This window comes from Netta rufina (genome assembly GCF_964035555.1).
Source record: "Netta rufina genome assembly, chromosome: 5".
Taxonomy (NCBI): Eukaryota; Metazoa; Chordata; class Aves; order Anseriformes; family Anatidae; genus Netta; species Netta rufina.
In genome coordinates this window covers 8366300-8384754 of record NC_140128.1, presented here as the reverse complement: position 1 = coordinate 8384754, position 18455 = coordinate 8366300, and positions in this window count along the sequence as shown.

The window sequence follows — 18455 nt, the reverse complement described above, 5'->3', positions numbered from 1 at the left end:
GAAGACTATGGAACCTGATAGTAACAGAAGCTGGAAAGAGGTCTTCAATTCGCAAATCATAATCAAGATCACCTACCCAAAAGTCATCATTAAAAAAAAAATTAAAAAAAAAAGTCAAAATCCCACAGCCTAAATTTATTAAGAGTAATATACTAGTCTATTCTGAAAACTAGTTTTTAAAATGGCATTTTAAAGCTCCGTACTAATTATGAACTAATTCTCAGTTCAAGTATGTTCAATTATTTCTTTACTCTTCATTGGCCAAATCTGTGCAGCTCAGTATTGACCTTGTCTATAGAACTGGATGTTCATTAACCTTTCTGTGCCGGTGCATGAACCACATCACTCTGTGCACCTGCACAATGCCTGCTATATCACAGTGCTCTAGCTCTTGACTGAAAGACTGGCTCTATCTTCAACACATAGAGTTCTATCTTCCTTCACTGGTTCTTCTCCTTCCCTTCCCTTCCAGAGGCCCAGTCAAACACAATAGGCTAAACTCCCAAGAACAACTAGAGTACTGGTGTCTGTACCCATTCTGCAACAGAACCCTGTTTTGGCTTGGCAACTTTATTCATTTATTATTTTTTTTTGGCAACAGCTGTCCTTAGCACTGACAGATGACATGCTTGCAGAAAGAAAATCAACAAGTGCAAAATGTTTGGTGCAGCAGTCCAACAACTTACAGCCCATCAGTACAAATTCACTAGCAAATATGAGAGCCACATGGATTTGTGGACCTCAGGGATGAAATTACAATTATTAATAACGTTTATTGCTTTTTCCCAGTGTCTTAGAGCTCCTGATATTCAGTTCCTGATATAAAGGACAGAGTGCATCTATGCTCTTCTTAATTCTATCTCCAACTTTAATTGGCCCTATTTATATTCTTATATAATGTACATTTTATGATTTATATTGCTGAAAAAAATAAAAAGTGACCAAAATCATTATCAGAATCTATCTCCTTCCTGACTCTTCAGTTGTTTCTTTGTCTGCCTATCATAATTTAAGCTCGCCCAGCTGTGCATCTGTATTGTCAACATTTCTAGATGTGTTCCCTTTATCCCAGTGTATTGTAACAGTGAAGTGGAGAACTATAGTCTAAAAATACAAGAAAAGCAAGGTCTAAAAATACAAGAAAAGCATATATAGGAAAAGGCAGTTAGTTCATTTGCTAGAGTTCAAAAACAAAACAAAAATATCACCACCTGAACAGGCAAAAAATAGCTTTGGCACAGTCTCTGCAGACCTGAAGCAAAGTGTGTGACCAAAAACTTGCACATCTTACCAACTCTCCCAGGTAACTTAATAAAATATATATGTCTCTCTAAATCTGGCCTAGAGGAACAGCACACGTATGACAAGGATTTGAAGACTGCCTGCTCCTGCTCAGAGAAAGGTTCCTGAATATACAAAGATCTATCCACAATGCTTAACAACTGTTCCATTAGAGACAAAGTTACTTGGTTTTATTTAGTTCTGGGCAGGTCTTCTGCTAAATTCAATTTTTTGTGTGCCTAGAAATACACATTAGAGGAAATCGCCAGGTCTTTTCTCTCAATAAATGTGATATAAGACCCATGTTGATAGAATAATTTTGTTTACTTAATAGAATTGTGTAATTTAAAAAGAGATGCAAGACCATATGTGAAGTAGGACAAAGAGCTGTTTCAATGAAAAATGTATTTAATTTTTTTCATCTCTTTTTTTTTTTTAAATCTTATCACCTGACAAATATCAATATCATAACTGAATCTGTGTTGGTTTATCCTCCTGTTACACACCTGCTGAAAGGTTTGCTCTCTGTGATTAATGTCTTGTGAGCTGAATAAATAGTTACTTTGTTGATCGACTCTGAAAATTTTGCCGATTTTTAAGGCACAGGAAGGTGGGCAATCTCTGCAAATTATCATATTAATAGAAGGAAAGATTTAAAAGATACACACATAGGAGGAGTATTTTTAATAAGCATATACTGAACTTACTGAAATGTGATAATCCTTCACATTACACATATTTAAGAGTCTTCAATTCTGCCTTAAAGCTCAGGCCTGTTACAAGCAGGCTTTAGAAACTTCCAACCAGTCCCTAAGCACATCATTAGAGGCTACAACGACACCTCACTGGGCACTGTGCTTTAGCTTTTCTCCTCTTCAGAAACTTAAATGTGGCTGTATCCACATTGTCTACAGGGAAAGAGTTGGAGCATAAAGCAATCTTTTTCCCCTTCAGTCCTCTCCTGCACTGTGCCAACATGTTACTGCCTGGAGAGACAGTTGGAACACTTCAGCCTAAAGTCAGAGTGTCAGCCAACAAGTAAGCAATCAGAAACCGGGCACAAGGAATAGTTCAAACTCTGTGCCAACAAGACAATATAGAGCTACCATAATAAATACTATTTCCTTCAAGTTGCAGACGTGCCTTTTGACCCAATGTCTTTCTAAATATTCACTACAATATTGGGCCTTAATGTCTAACAAAACTAAAGTCTTTGCACTTCCAATGAGTAATTCTCTTTGATTCCTAGAATAACACTTCATATCCCTCTAGGAGCCAAAGTTTTCCCTTGATTACACAAGGTTGTGTAATCTGATAAGGTCACTTCCAACTTACAAAACAAGCAACAGTCTCAGCTGGAGAGTGGTAGTTCTGTGCTGTTCCATCGACACCTGACCAGTTTACCCATCACTTCTCAGGTTCTAAGCTAAATATGGGTAATGGTCATGAAAATACATCATGAATTTGGGTTTTGCTTTTGATGTTACTGCTCTTTTTTCCCCTCCACTGTCCTCTGGTAAGGGATCAGAAGTAGTTTCTCAGAATAATAACATAACATAACATAAAATATCAAGAAAACGCATTACTGATTACATTCTAGATCTCTATTTCAGATACCTAAGGTCCAAAAAATAGTAAAACACAAGGGCCATAATTCAGTCAGAGCTAACTAGCATAGCTCTGTTAGTTATTCCAATTAATACTCTGAGTTATTTCAATTAATACTTGCTGAGAATACAGCATCAGGCCATTATTTTATATATATATATAGAGAGAGACATATATATATATATTTATATTTATGTATATATATGTATCAAAAAAAGAGGAAACAATGCCAATCAGTTCTCTGGGATCCAGCAACCAAGTATGCTGAAAATACGGGATTTGCTTAGTAACAACTACAGTGGATTTATGATAAAAACTCTTCCTGACTGACATGCTAGAGAGTTCTTCCAAATCATTACAGAAAACAAGTGAAATGCATTTAGCATTGTCCACAGTACTTAGCCATCTGAAAACCTTACAGGAAGATCCTTCATCAGAAATGACTAAGTCAGATGTCATAGTGGTTAAACAAACAACCCTAGGAGGAGGAAAACAGTCATACATTCATCTGCAAAGTTTAATTCATTTGAAGAAGATCCCTAGGAAGAATTTTAACAATTTATCTGCAATATCCAGAAAAGTAATTTTGCTACGTATATGAAATGGGAAGCAGGGTACAACAGCAATACTTTCCTAAACTGTGCATAATTTCAGCTCTCCCCATTTATGTCACTTTAATCATGTTACCAGAAAACACCTTAGGGTCTGAAGCGTGGCTTTTTCTTAGTCAGTCAAGCACAAGAAGAAGGCCTCACTCGCACTTTGCTTGCCAGATTTCAGATCTCCCATAGCTCCTCGTTTCCAAATACTGTAACCCACAAACTGCTTTAAGGAGCTTAGCTGTTGAGGAGTAAATTCATCTATTCAAATGGAGAAGTATCTTGACAGCCACACAGTTAAAGGGGTAACAGTTTACAACTGGACTCCAGATGAGTCATTCAAAGCCATAATTCCTCTTTAACTGCTCTTCTTCATGAACATACAAAGCAGTTCCAGGTCCTAAGATGATATCAAATAAAAGAGCAAGTGCAAATCATGAACGAATGTAAAAGATCAAGCATAGGGAGGAAGGGTAGGAAATGGTCACACATAAAAGGCTGGGACATGAACAAAGCATGTTTATTTTCCAACAAAAACAAATATACTTTTAGTGTAAGTCATGCTCTCTCTGAAATTATATTTTTGTAACAGCGTGGTAAAACACATGTCCTGTCAGAGCAAACGCACATACTAATTGTCATTCTGCCTGTCTGGTTTGTTTCATGAAAACTATAAAACAGCAAAAAAGTCACACCTAATGCTAACAGGTAATGATCATTAATTCACAGCATTACCACGAGAGGCTGTCCAATCTATCAATAGTGTCTTTGAAAAATCCGGACCCTTCAAATTTCAATTCCTGCATATTTTAATCTACTTATGAAGCACGTTTTAGTTCTTTATGAGACATAGACTAATAAGCACTATGAATACTTATGGTAACACAGGCAGAAAAGAGAATAACTCACAGGAAAGTGGCACAGATTTGAATCATATTTTCCTTCTCCCACTTGAGTATTTAGAATGAATTGTGGTAACTTACTAAGGTGGCCTTAGATTTTCAGATTCCACCATTAAAACATTTTCTTAAACTGAGGATTATTGCATTGATAAAAATTTGTTCCAGTTTGTTTAAATATAAGCTCAGGAAAGTGTTTCTATAGTTTGAATCTGCAACAATGACTAGGTAAAAACTGCTGGTGTTGGCACCACTCCAGTGTCTGAGATTGTCACAAGAGTGTCAACTTCACCTCAGTTGTCTACAGTATTAAATGTACACGTCAAACCTAATTATTTCTTTCTAAATAACACCCCTAATCCATTCATATCACTAAAGATGAAATCCAGATCACCATTTTTCATCCTGACCTTTGCTCCATCTTACTCTCTCATTTTGATACATGCCCTTTGACTATTTTCAATGCATTCACTTTTTAACAACTAAATTAATCTGCTTGGCAGTGCTACCATGCCAGCAAGAGACTGCTCTCTTTTCCAGTCTATCATCAATTCCTGATCCAAAGAGAAGTTTTGTACTGAATGTGCTTTGTAGGTTATAGTACAGCATAGCCTGTGGTATGAATATGTGTTCTTCAGTGATTTCCATCTCTATTCAAGCCAGCTGTCATCATCTATTAGTCAAATTTCCCTTCAAACTCTCACAGTTTCTCTCTTCCTCTAAGTACGAGGTGAATTCACTAGAAAAAAGAGCAAAATGAGCATCCCTCTTCAAATTAATGTTTTGATGCCACCTTTCTGTTGATGCCAATAAGCCTGAGAATTCCCTTCTCCAGAGGGCCTGGGAGCCAGGCTTTTTGCCCATGGGCCAAAAGGTGTGCCATATCCAGTGCTGAACATCTGCGGGCATATGCAAGAGACACACTCAAGATGCATTAAATGGCGTCTTCATGCATGCATATATGACTCGTGCGGGCAAGCATTAGCCCGTGTGTACACATGCAATAGATGCAGTGTGCATATTACGTGTGCATCCACCGTGCATGCACAGAAACAACACTCCAGTCCCTTGGCTTTTTTAAAGAAGTTCTCAGCAGCTGTTTTATTACTACAGCTGTTTACTGTACAAAAGAGTATTATTTCATTGTTAACTTCTTCCCTACTCTGTTCCCTTTCTTTCTTCCATCCACCTGTCATCACTATCATCGTCATCATATATTTTCAACCTGTGCATTCTGGAGCTGGAAACACCTTGTGCTTTCCAAACCTGAACTCTCCTGTTTGTCATATGTTACAAGTACCAAAATGCTGAATCTGAAGGTTGTGTTCTACTACTGAGTACATTTTTTTAATTTTTAAACTACAATACATAATTACATAATGTCTTACTGACAATATTAATCAAATAAATAAAGTTTGATGTGCAGGCTAGATGCTTACTGCTCTGTAAATTGGCATTTAGTCATTTGAATGAAAAAGAGCAAAGACGTATATTTCTATCCATATATCCTAGCATTCCCTGCACTTTACAATCATTTCAAAACATAAGGAGGCGGTTCTGGGCTTTATGCCAGCTGAAACAATTGGCATTAAACCTCATAAAGTGAAGCGCACATTTTCAGTGTTTGAGGTGTTTGTTCACTGCTGACAGTGAATTGTAGTAACAGCAGAAATAAATACAAAAAATATGACTCCATCCCACTACTGCTTTACATAATCACATTGGCAATTTTGGAAGTTTTCTTTATGATCACCCTTATTATTCATGAGTTGAAACACGCCGCAGGCAGAACTGTATTTATCTCTGTCATATATTTCACTAGACAAGTAGTAAAAAAAAAAAAAAAAAAAAAAAAAAGACATTCCAAGCACAGAGTAAATAGCTTCAGTTGGATGAAGAAATGAAAAACTGCTGTGCTACTTTGGAGCAGATTTCATCAAAGTATTATTGGTGATTTGCAGTAAAAACAGATTGACAGCGTGCAGTCAATTTATATTATCTGAATATTATCTACACTTTGCAACATTTCCCCATTTTTCTCCTTCATTTTCTTTGCTCTGTAGTAGGCATGTGTGTGATCCCGTACTGACATGGGGAGGGGAACACAGGGCACTTGCGGCCTTGCTCCTCTTGCTCTCTTGGAACAGAAAGGCTGAGTTGCAAGGTCATAGAAGGCAATAAGGTGCCAACAACCATCTCCAGGGTATCACTCATGATACCTAAATTTTCAGAAAGTGTACTGTATCAAGACTGTGTTAGGGACAACATTTTCAACTCTTTCTGATGGTCCTTGCATCTAAAATGACTGGTTAAAAGTTGTTAATCAGAACTATGAAATGATTCTGCAAGGAAGACAGAGCTCTAATTTCTTGCACACCTCTTCCATCACAATCCCTACCCCTTCACCCCCGAAAAAAAATGAACTGTTGATCTAAATTATTAGAATAAATATGCAAGAGAAGTAAAAAGGCTAATGAATGGCATGCATCATCATCATCAGTCTTTTAAATTTTCAGTTCTCTTACATAATTTTACTCTTTCAAAAAATAAACTTATCTAGTTTTACTTACAGCCACCATCAGCTGCTTCTTTGGTATCTTGTATGATTTATTAAATCTTATTTCAATAAAATACAGTGTCCATAATTCTAGAGTTCCTATGTCCTGTCTTTCATAATTTTTATTTTTTACTTTTTTGAACTAAATATTCCACCTATTTTAGTCAACAAATTTTAGTTCTTGACATATTTGATCATTTAATATTTTTCTTTTCCTACTGGTATCGCTTACCCTATTTTTATATAATTTAATTGTGTTCTATTCCTTTCTTTAAAGCATTGTACAATACATCAGACTTCTACCTGCACGACATAAAGTAGATGAAGGAAAGGGAGTCAAAAGAAAGGTTTTTTTCTGGCAGTTGTTTGAAGATCTGGGCCCATGCCTTCATAGTTGCTTTCAGTAAGAGATAGGTACCCTAATACCTTGCTAGCTCCCTAGGGAAGAGGTGCAGCCTGATAGCATATCACTTCTATGATAGACCATCTTCAATTACTTGAATCATGTATCAAAATATACGATAAAATCTGCTATTACCTCCACTTTGATCCAGTGGCCTCATTCAGAATTTCTTTCTCTAACGTCTGCTTTTTGGAGGGAAAAAAGGACACAGGTAGGATTAATAAGTACAAACTGCTTGCACCATTAAGACTTTCATTGCACAAATAGTTACACTCTTGAGACCTTTGAATAACACCAATTGGTTTCAGAGGGATTACTAGCACACATAAGGCTGAATACAAGCATAATGCAAGTGGTTTGTAGAATCAGTGACTAATTCACACTAATTAAAACTTGACCCAGATCTGCGGTATCTAGGTCAAATGAAATAATTGCTATCTGAAGGCTATCCATTGACTTGTGCAAGCCTGTAGTGTCATGGTACTGACTTGCAATATAGATGCTTATGCACTCAGTAATAAAGTCTGACTGAACCTCCTGCAGTAAAATCTGACACGAACAGCTAAAAACCACATATTCTTTAACATGCCGTGTATTTAAACAGAGAAACCAACCAGTTAATACCTAACTGGGAATTCAAGAACAGGAGCCATAGCATACTTGAGGACCTGGTCAGGGTTCAGACAAAACTTTTGCCTAATTTTAGCATGCTACGTATAGCCATGATTCAAGTCCAGAGTCAAACAAAGCTCTTGGTGGGGAATCACTGCCTATCACAGAGATAAAGCAGCTGATCAAAAGCATCTCCCGGCAGCCCCTGCTCACTGCTTCTACTGAGCTCCAAATTCAGTAAAAAGCCTTGCTTTTCTCAGAAACAAAATCCTCCCACTACTACAGAACATCAAGACATGTAAGTACTGTGATATATTTATGAATATACATGGCCTCACTGATTTCAACTAGCACTGCAACAAGTAAGCCTGGCCTTGTTGATTATAAGATTAATTTATAAAGGTGATGTATAATTCGACAGGTCCAGGTCCAGGGCACAAATGGACATCATTCATTCAACTAAGTCTCATGATCACAAAGCTGATGATATTCACTTTTGTAACTATGCTTTTGCATATATAATTGGAGAATAAAAAAGAAGTTGAAGGAAATACCTTGAGAATGGAATAATTTAGGTAGCATGGTATGTTCAGTAAACATACCAAGAAAATAAATTTTGCAGTTAATAAGGTTATTTCTTTGCAGTCTGCTTATCTAAAATATACAAAGAAAATTAAATAGAATTGCATTACTTGCTCCCACTGTCCTATCAGCAAACATACTCACCAAGCCAACCTATTTACTTTGAAATGCCTTGGCTGAGAACACCTGCTGTGCTGCACAAGAATTGCACTTCCTACACACTTCGGAGAAGCTTTTCATTATCAATCAAACTGATTCAACACAAATATTGTCATAAACACTTTCTAAACAATTGCTGGTAATGCTGTCAAACATATTTCTTGTCATAAACTGAACTTTTTATCATCATAAAATATATTATTAACACAGTATCCATACAACAATGAAATATACTAGTTAACCTGTATAATGGCTTTCACAATTAGTTAACTGTATGCATGTCCTTATATCCCAGAGCTGGCCTTGTTTCTAACAGATCGGGTTACTAAGAAACAGATCAAATACTGGAATGTTAATCAATTTTCTGATATTATTGTCTACTGTATATGTATTTCCCCTGTAGCCAGATTATAAGCATTTTGGAAAGACACATGCCAAAATTTCCAAGCCCAAAACAAAACTTTTTTTTTTTTTTTAATTTTCATTCTCTGACTTCTTACTTCTATTTTGCACTTTTATATACACTTGTTAAACTGCTTATTTTATTTTTAAATAAGAATGGATATGTTCCAGAAAGCTAAAAAGACCATCCCAGCAACATGTCCTAAGGAAAACACAAATGTATTAACATGGATTTATCATCACTGGCTTTTACATGAATCTCAGGCTAATCTCCTTTTCCTAGGACATCTTGTATGAAATGATGACTTCAACAGGAAGTTGGACACAATCCACTGTCTCTGTCTCAGTCTTATTTGATCTTTTTTTCCTATCAAGAATTCTCAGGTACTTAGTCCTCCCCAAGTAACTTTTCATTTTGACATTAAAGCAGTGAAAAGGGACCACTTCCTAATAGAAAACAGAGTTCTTATTTTCTTCTATCCAAGCTCAATACAATATGTCTGCAGAACAAAATGCAATGTGTTGAAAAGGTTGTTGCTGCTAATATTTATGATCAGATCGGCCTTCTTTTTCCATTTATAAATGATTTGCTAGAGGATCATAATTTCTCCATATATATATTATTAAATATCCCAAGGAGTGTTCAGGCCAGAATTGATTTCAAGCAGCTCTTTCTGAGTGTTACTGCTGGTTTGTCATTCATCATCAAAATTGCATGAAATTGTGCTGTTCCATGGGAAGACAACAATTTAAATTAGAAGAAAATGAAAATTAATAGCAGAAATGATTCCTTGTATTCCCAATAGACATTAATATTTGGATTAATAATTCCCAATAAAAAATGCATGAAACTTCATTATCTGTGAAGAAGCTAAGGTTAATTGCAAACTCTGCTACTGGTTCCCATTTAGTAGAGACAGTTACTCTCCCTCTGGGCCTCGTCATTGGGGATTTTGGTTAGAATCTGCATACGGTAGTGAAGTTATATTGGCCAATATGTAAATAGCAGCTTGGGAGTTAGCACTTTCATAATCCTTTCCATTTGGAATGACTGTAGGTCTGTAACACTTCTCTTGCACATAATCATTTCTACCAAACAACAATAAAAACTACTAAGTTTTGAAAAATGTTGTCATTTTTATCCTTCAGACTGCAACTGCTACAGAAACAGAAATACCATTCCTACACTATACAAGCATACAGTATGTATAAGAAAAGAGGTCTGTTTGAAGTATTTTAAAAACTCCATGGCTTAACATAATCGATCAACTGACAAATTAACATTGTCTTTAGTCTCACATAATCACAAGGTCAACTTTGGGATGCTCAACTGAAAACTAAAAAATTAAATAAAAAATAACTACATGCTTTTCTATGGGAGACTTCATTGTATATCTGTCCTGTAATTGAAGCACGATCTTATAAGAAATGATCCTGTATCATTATAGAACTCAGAAAGTTGTTATTCTCTTAAAAGTAACATTTATCTCTGATAGCAACATTTGTGAGTACATTTTGGGCTGAATATTATGTGTCATGTCTAAAGAAACCCTCAATTATTTGGAAATTAACTAATAATACTGCTAAATCCTTTGGCAAGTATGTAAAGCATGCCTTCCAGGTGTGGCTGGCAAATATCCAGATCCCTCTCTCTTCTCAAAGGAATACAAAATGATTTATACTTCCTAGCTTTTCCATGGATGCTCAATGTTTTGATACGTCACTGGCACAGGAGCTGAATCATGTACTCTTCTATTGTCTAATTAATTCTACATCACGTAAATTGACACATGATTCCTGAACTGTGAAAGATGGACTGTGAAAATGTATTTCATCTCTAAAATCAGATCAGATATTTTCAATCGATTTTGACTCGTGATTCTGACTCCCTTTCAGCCCGTAAATACATGTAATATAAAAACCATCACACATGTATAACTGTTAAGAGATGTCACATTTTCCCTTTCTTTTAATTTGAAATCACATCAGATCTAGTACAAGAAAGAGTTTTGCACCACTGCAATTATACAATTCAGAAGGTTTTATGAAAAAGAGCAAGTAACATCCACTGCCAGTGGTTCTCTACACCATTCCCTACTGTGGAATCCTTCTAGTTTTCTAGTTTTCTAGAATCCTTCTAGAAGATTTTCAGAGCCTGTTCAGTAACGCTTTCTTTAAAACAGAAAACAAAGCAAAAAACCTGCACTGGCTTCTGAAACTTCTCTGAAAACATGTGAAGTATGAACAATTTCAACAAGCTCTTTGCTACTTTTCTAGAAGCCACTTATTAGAGCAGAACTCTTAAAGATAGAGCAGGAAATAATACATACCAACCTGCAGCTTGAAACATTTGAAAAGTTATCGGATTCAATAAAATACAAAACAATTTCCTTTTGAAAAACATAACTAAGGAAACCAAAGTTTGAAATAGCTCTCTAAACTGAGTGCTCTTTTGTCAGAGCTTTAAACGAATTAGTTGACCAGATTCCTGCTGAGGAACTGACTTCGACTTGCACTTTACAGATTTCTGACCCTGCCTGCACTTATTCACTCACCTCAGGAACTGCTGAGGAGCTGACAAAAAGAGGCATAATATTAAAAACCACTGCAATGGCAATAAATGCATTTCAGAGACAGTTTATACACCCATATAATTTAAAATATTAATTTATATAATTTTTATCATCTCTACTCTCAGGAACAAACATTAAATGGCAGATGTAGGAATTAATGTTACCTATTTACATGTAAAGTCAATACAGTGATGAAAACTATTCCAGCACCAGCTTGAGAAAAAGAACACAATGCAATGTGTCTCAATTCCAACCTAGAGAAAGTAAGCCTAGTTCTGAATTCCATGCATCTGAGCCATGACAACAAAACACAATAGACCTTTACTGGCTGACAAGATAATCTTGCTCTATACCCATGTGCTGACACTGGTATCAGAGAAAACTATTCCTAACTGGGAGGATCACCTTGTGAGGCAGTTGAAACACGCAGTTTCTTCTCCATCCAGATGACCTTTAGAGGTTAAGGGTCCTTTGGAGTCACTGCCAGTTACTGATGTTAACATCTTCTGTAACACCTGCTCATGTACTCAAGGAATACACTGGACTATTGTGCTTGTTCTCTGACAGTCTCCTCTGCTGACAGTAGCTATCCCCATAGCACAATTAGTACAACACAAATATCTAAGTGCTTATGGCCAGGTTGGATGGGACTTTGAGCAACCTGGTTTGCTAACAATTGCAAACCGCATGAAAGGTGTTTTAGACTGTTATATTACAAACCACAGTGACATTCTCACCATGTGTGGGAGTATGTGCACTCTGCTGGATACAAGAACCCCTCCAAACCCTCTCCTGCAGCCAAATTTACCAACCAATGGACTTCTCCATTCTTCTGACATAAGTATATGGTTTTGTGGAAGTACCTCTGTCCGTCTGAAGATGGTATCAGAGAGATGGGTACTTCTGCATCATGTCAAATATGCAGTGTAAAAGTAAAGTGAAAAATCCGATTTCATTCACAATGCTCTACTGCTGTAATTGTCATGGTTGTCATGGTCAAAGTATGCAAGCAGGACAATGTTTGTAAAAAGTTACTTTTATCTCTAAACTTCGCCAAAGAAAATCACCATTCATTCCAGAGTAGTAGCTCTGCAAGCTCACAACTATTCATTCAATATCCACAATCCTCCATGTCAGATTTTAAAATCTAGTTTTGATTCCTTGTGGAACTTCTGAAAATCATGCCGTTATAAGGAACAACTGAGAAATAATAAAATGGTGTCATACATACTGTTAATGAAGCTGAAAATGGAAGAGAACAGCCACCACAGGATCCTTGACTGTGATCCAAAAGTACATTATTTTGCCCTCATTACCCTCTGGTGAAAAAGATTTTGTCAGTCTTTCCATTGACCAAAATAAGTGTTAGGTCAGATTCGGAATCTGCCTGCTTGAGTACCAGTTATGCCTCACAGAAAGCACGTACCTAGAGGGGATTTAACAGATTAACTATATACTTTTTCACAACACTTTGTAGACAGAAAATGAAAAAAAAAAAACTTGTATACCAATGCCGATTCTTGTTGCATTTTTCCTGATTGAGTAAAAATAAATGGTGCATTACTGCTCTGAATCAGAGTGAGGATTTAAGGTAATTAACACATCACACTGCAGCTCCTTAACTATTTAGGGGGAAAAAATAATAAAAATAAAAAAATGTATCTCTTTTTAGGCTCTTCTGTTGTAAATGTTCTGCTTTCATGACATTTACTATGACAGACAGATGTTCACACTGTAGCCTGTAATTATGCCACCTGTAAAGCTGGCAGAACAGAAACCAGAACCAAGGTGCCTCATTACCAACAAAAGTACTCTAAGTAGTCAGCTACTGGCTCATTTCAGCTAACTTGGACTCTTTCATTTTAATTTGATGTCTTCAAAAGTATCACAAATGTTATGGCAGGACTGTCTCAAATTTAGATAAAAGTAGTGGCAGTACTGATTTTATCAAAGAATCAAAGATCCAAGAGTATGCCTTGCAAAACACTTTAAAGGATAGGGAGTAAGATCAGCAACATGCACACACAGTATTGAAGAAGATGGTGCTGTCAGGCTAGTTTGCCATGAAGCTCAGGATGGAAAATAGTAGGAAACGGAGATTAACATATCAGACTAATATAATATATGCAAGAAGAAAGAAGGAAGAGGTTTTTCCAAGCAACTCAGAAGCTGAGCTATGCCACAGAGAAATGAAGACCATCTGGTTGTCCAGTGCTATGTGTTGACTGAAAATAAAGGATTCAGAAAGAGAGATGAGGTAACTTCCCTGCTCAGAGAAAGTAAGGAACAATATATATTTTACGTAACTACAGTAGAGAGCTTGGGTAGTTAATATACTCCATCAGGTTTTAGAGAGAGAGACAGACAGATAGAAAAAACTTTCCTAGAGAAAGAGAACTTGAGAAGTAAAGCACTGTAACTCTAAAAAGCAAAGATCCAGCAATTTTTTTTTCTTTACATTCATGAGGCAAAATGCAAGTTTGGATGAATGAAGGATACTGTTTTTATTAGCAGTGCATCTCTGTACCTCAGCTTTATCAAGACATTTGGTTGAAGAAACAAGTATGTTAAAAAAGAAGGAATTAAGATATATCATGAAGCAATGACTGATTTTTAAAACATTTCCTGATTTTCTATGTATATATGTGTTTACATGCATTCAGAGTAGTGTAATCCTTCTGAAAGTACTCTCCTCCAGCCCAGAGCTGTTAAAATTGCTACTGTAATGGAGATGATTGTTTCCTGCACATGCCTATTTTGCATCTACGTGTATAGCTATATATACAGAAGAATTCTGCTAAAATCCTTGCCACATAAATAAAGATGAATGTCAGAGCAACGTACAAACTGTCTGAGCTATTAAAAACTGCCCAATATACCTGCAGAGAAAGAAAGAAAAAAGGTAAGAAATAATTTTTAAAAAGCATTAAGAAAAAAGGTGTTTTTACTGTCTTATTTTCTCCTTCCTGTTGCACAACTGACGTCTAGATATTTATCACTTTAATTCTTCTGTATGATACAGTGCTTGATGTAAGTGGGCATCTCTGTTCACTCTCATCACCTAAAGTTTTCATCCTTTCCATACTCTTGCAAAATTACTACGAATGGTCCATAATGCACAGTAAACCTTGCCATTCCTACAGGTGGCCTCTTTTAATATAGCACCAGACATAGCCTGCTTGATATTTGAAAATCCTTTTTTCACAGCTCCTAAGCATCTTTTCACACTCCTTGTTTTTCAGTCTTAATCACTGTAATGTAACTTTGCTAGTGTTACAGGATCAAGGAACAGGTCTCATTAACCACTCCTGTTTTTCTTTTTTTCCCTGAAGAAAGACATGCTCTAATTAACTACTCATCTTAGCTATTCTCAAGACATTAGATTAGCCCAGACTGTCTGAGTGAAAATTAAACAGGGTGAGATCTGAGCTAAATGGCAACATCAGTCATTCCTGGCATCCTATGCCAGATGTAGGGAGGGAGTGTAAAGTTCTACCGGTCCTATCAGAAATCTTCAGTGCTGTGTACAAACTGCCACGTATTTATGCCCTACCTTATGCCTTTCATTATGCTGAATAGAAAAGTTCAAAGGGATCTTTATACTGCTATGGGAAGGTTTTTGAGGATTCATTCTCCTCAGGTTGGGTAATCCTTAAGGAAATGACAGCTAACACTCTCTAGCCTTTCATCATATCCGTGTAGAATGAGGACGGGTGTTTAGAAGGAAATCCTGACAGCCAGGGATGTCCCACAGTGTCCTTTAATTTGTCCTCAGGCCCTTTTCAGGATTAGAATAGGACATCAATAGTTTTGCATGAAGTGAAGGGAGGATAAAGTCCTATCTGAACAGATATCCAAGAGTCTCACTGAATACATGTACTGCCAGACCTTAGCATTGATTGTCTAGAGCATAGTAGTTGTGGTCAAATAATTAATACCATGTGAGTTGAAAGATGGGCCAGTTCCTATATGTACTCCCTGTCTGTTCTAAAGCAAATTATTTTTTTCTCCTGAAAGTTATGCTGCAATTTAAGTCAGAATACTTGTGGCACCAAGTAATTACTTGGGAACATGAATCAGGAAATACAGATACTCACTTTAGGATGGTTCTTGTTTTCTTCCTAGATCAAAAAAGAAGACGCCAAATTTGACAGAGATGCATTTTCCATCCTGAGAGAACATACTTCCCAGCTGACACCAGAATCCTAAAGGACCACCACAAATATTAGGGATATTGGCTCTGTTACTGCTATTTTGTGCAGTTTAGAGCAACAGCTCTCTAGCAATGACCTTCAGGTTTATATGATAGAAGTAAAAATGCTGGTGATCTGTTTTTATTTACCAACAGAAAGACAAAACCTACAGGAATGAGTTACAAGAGGAGGAACACAAAGAGGAGCAGCAGGAAGAGAAGGAAGAGGTAAAGCGCCTTCATTTTCTCCATTTTCATAGTAAAACATTTGAACCTCCCTGTCAAAAGAAAGGTGCTTTAATGCTTCAGCTTCAAGAGAGTGTCATAGAAATCATAGCACGAAAGTAAAATAACACCATATACACCTACCACAAGTTCATTACATCTCTTGAAATAACTTGTGAGTAATAATACAGAGTTTTAATCTAATGAAATCTAGTATTCTTCAGAAGCATTTTCATGGTTATAAAATAATTCTAAGATAGGCAGTTAATATAGACTGAAAAGTCTATATTAAGAAGATGGTGACAGCAAGAAAGAAAAGGAGAAACTGTTAAGAACCATCTAAACATGATAGCAATATTTATTTAGTCCATCCTAGCAGCAGTCTTTGTTGGCCATGAATTTTTCCTAACCAATTGTTACTCATTTGTAAGATTATTGTAAAACTTGGTAAGAGCCATGTTTGCAATAGTAGTGTTTTTTTTATCTTTCTCTATATAGATATCTAGACCCCCACACTCTATCACCTTGTAAAATCAAGAGACTTTTGAAATATTTTCCGAAGCAAAAGAGGAGGTATAAACTGTTGATTACAGCTACTGTGGGATACACCAAAGACCAACATGCAGACAAACCTGAACTTTTTTTTTTTTTTAAAAAGAACTTTCCTTGAAATTTGTGTTTGAGAAATGTACCAAGGGACATACCAAGAGTTTGAATTATTGGGTGTTTTCCCTATATCTTCTATCGTAAACAGTCTTTCAGTGCCAGTTTCATTGCAAATCTATGGCGGTGTGCAATCTGTGAAGTGATTTTGACAATGTTCACATCCTACTGTGCAGATTCGTAAAACAAATTAGTTATACAAACAAGTTTTAGTGGCACCAGGCAGACTGAACGATCTAATAGCTATCCATCTCTTTCCAAAATACCTATGGATTTCAGAATCACAATGTAATAATATAAATGCTCTTTCATTTTAATAGAATTCATTAACATCTGCTCGTTGCTTAATGTATATTATTGCATAATGAATCATTCAGTCTCATGTGTCAGTAATCCTTTAACTTTTTACTGTGTAATGTAATATTTCATTTCTTAATTTATCTATTAAATGCAAAAAAAAAGACTGCATTTTTATACTTTTTAAATATGTGAATGCAAAGAGATAAGCAAGGGAGACACTGTACAGACCTTCAGTCAATTAAAGTTAGCAGTTAATTTGAATACCTGCTTTTTATAACTTTTATCCTTGGATAACCTTGCCAGAAGATGAGAGTAATGTTTGCATGAATTACCATGAAATTGCCATTCATTCCAGTGGAGTTTTCATGTCCTGATGGTGTCCCAGTTACTGTAAAACAGCATATGCAATTCAGTTGAGATCTCCCTTGTTTTATGCTTACTGTATTGCACTTAATGACTCTTTTCTCCCTCCGGGACATATTTCTCTATATCTTTCACAGCAAAAAGTCATGGTGGCTGGTTGCACAACAGTCAGACAACCCTAATAGCCTTCATTTATTTGTGTTTGTTGTATTTAACATGTATTGCTGGATATTTCAGGTCTTTAAAACAAGAGCTTTCAGTGAAGGCATTTCTTTTTACTATCATTGCCAGACATTCTTGGGCAGAGACATCTCCAGCGTCTCTGCATATCACAGGATAAAAAGCACTGATACACTCCTGCTGGTTGCTGCAGCACCCTAGGGCATACATTTTCCCGAATTACAGAAGTACTGAAGCAATATGACTTTAGGCCCTCAAGAGTTTACAGAAATTGCCATAATTGGCCTCTTATTTGTGTTTGAAAATGCCCTTTTGAATATCACCACTTAAGGCTTAATGAAGACTAGGTATTACATGTAGTACAAATAAACAGACACTCTCCTTTTACTGAGTATTCCTCAAAAAAGCCCAAGCTCAATGTTCTTTTTTGCTGGAGTAGAGTTAGTATTCTTCATAGGGTGGTATGTGATGTGTTTTGAATTCAGGAGAAAAATAATACTGATAACAAACTGCGTAAACACTGCTCTGCAACAACTAAAACATCAGAGTCAAGGACTTCAATGCAGAGGCTGTGGGTGCACGAGGAGCTGGGAGGGGACACAGCCAGGACAGCTGATCCACGCTGACCAAGGGATGTCCCGTACCATCTGGCATCATGCTCAGCAATAAAAGCTGGGAGAGGTGGCCGGGGGGGGCACTGCTCGGGGAGAATCTGGGCATCACTTAGCAGGTGGTGAGCAATTGTGATGTGCATCACTTGTTTTATATACATATATATACATATATATATATATATATATATATAATTATTATGTTCCCTCGCTTTTCTGTCCTATTAAACTTCCTTTTTTTTTTTT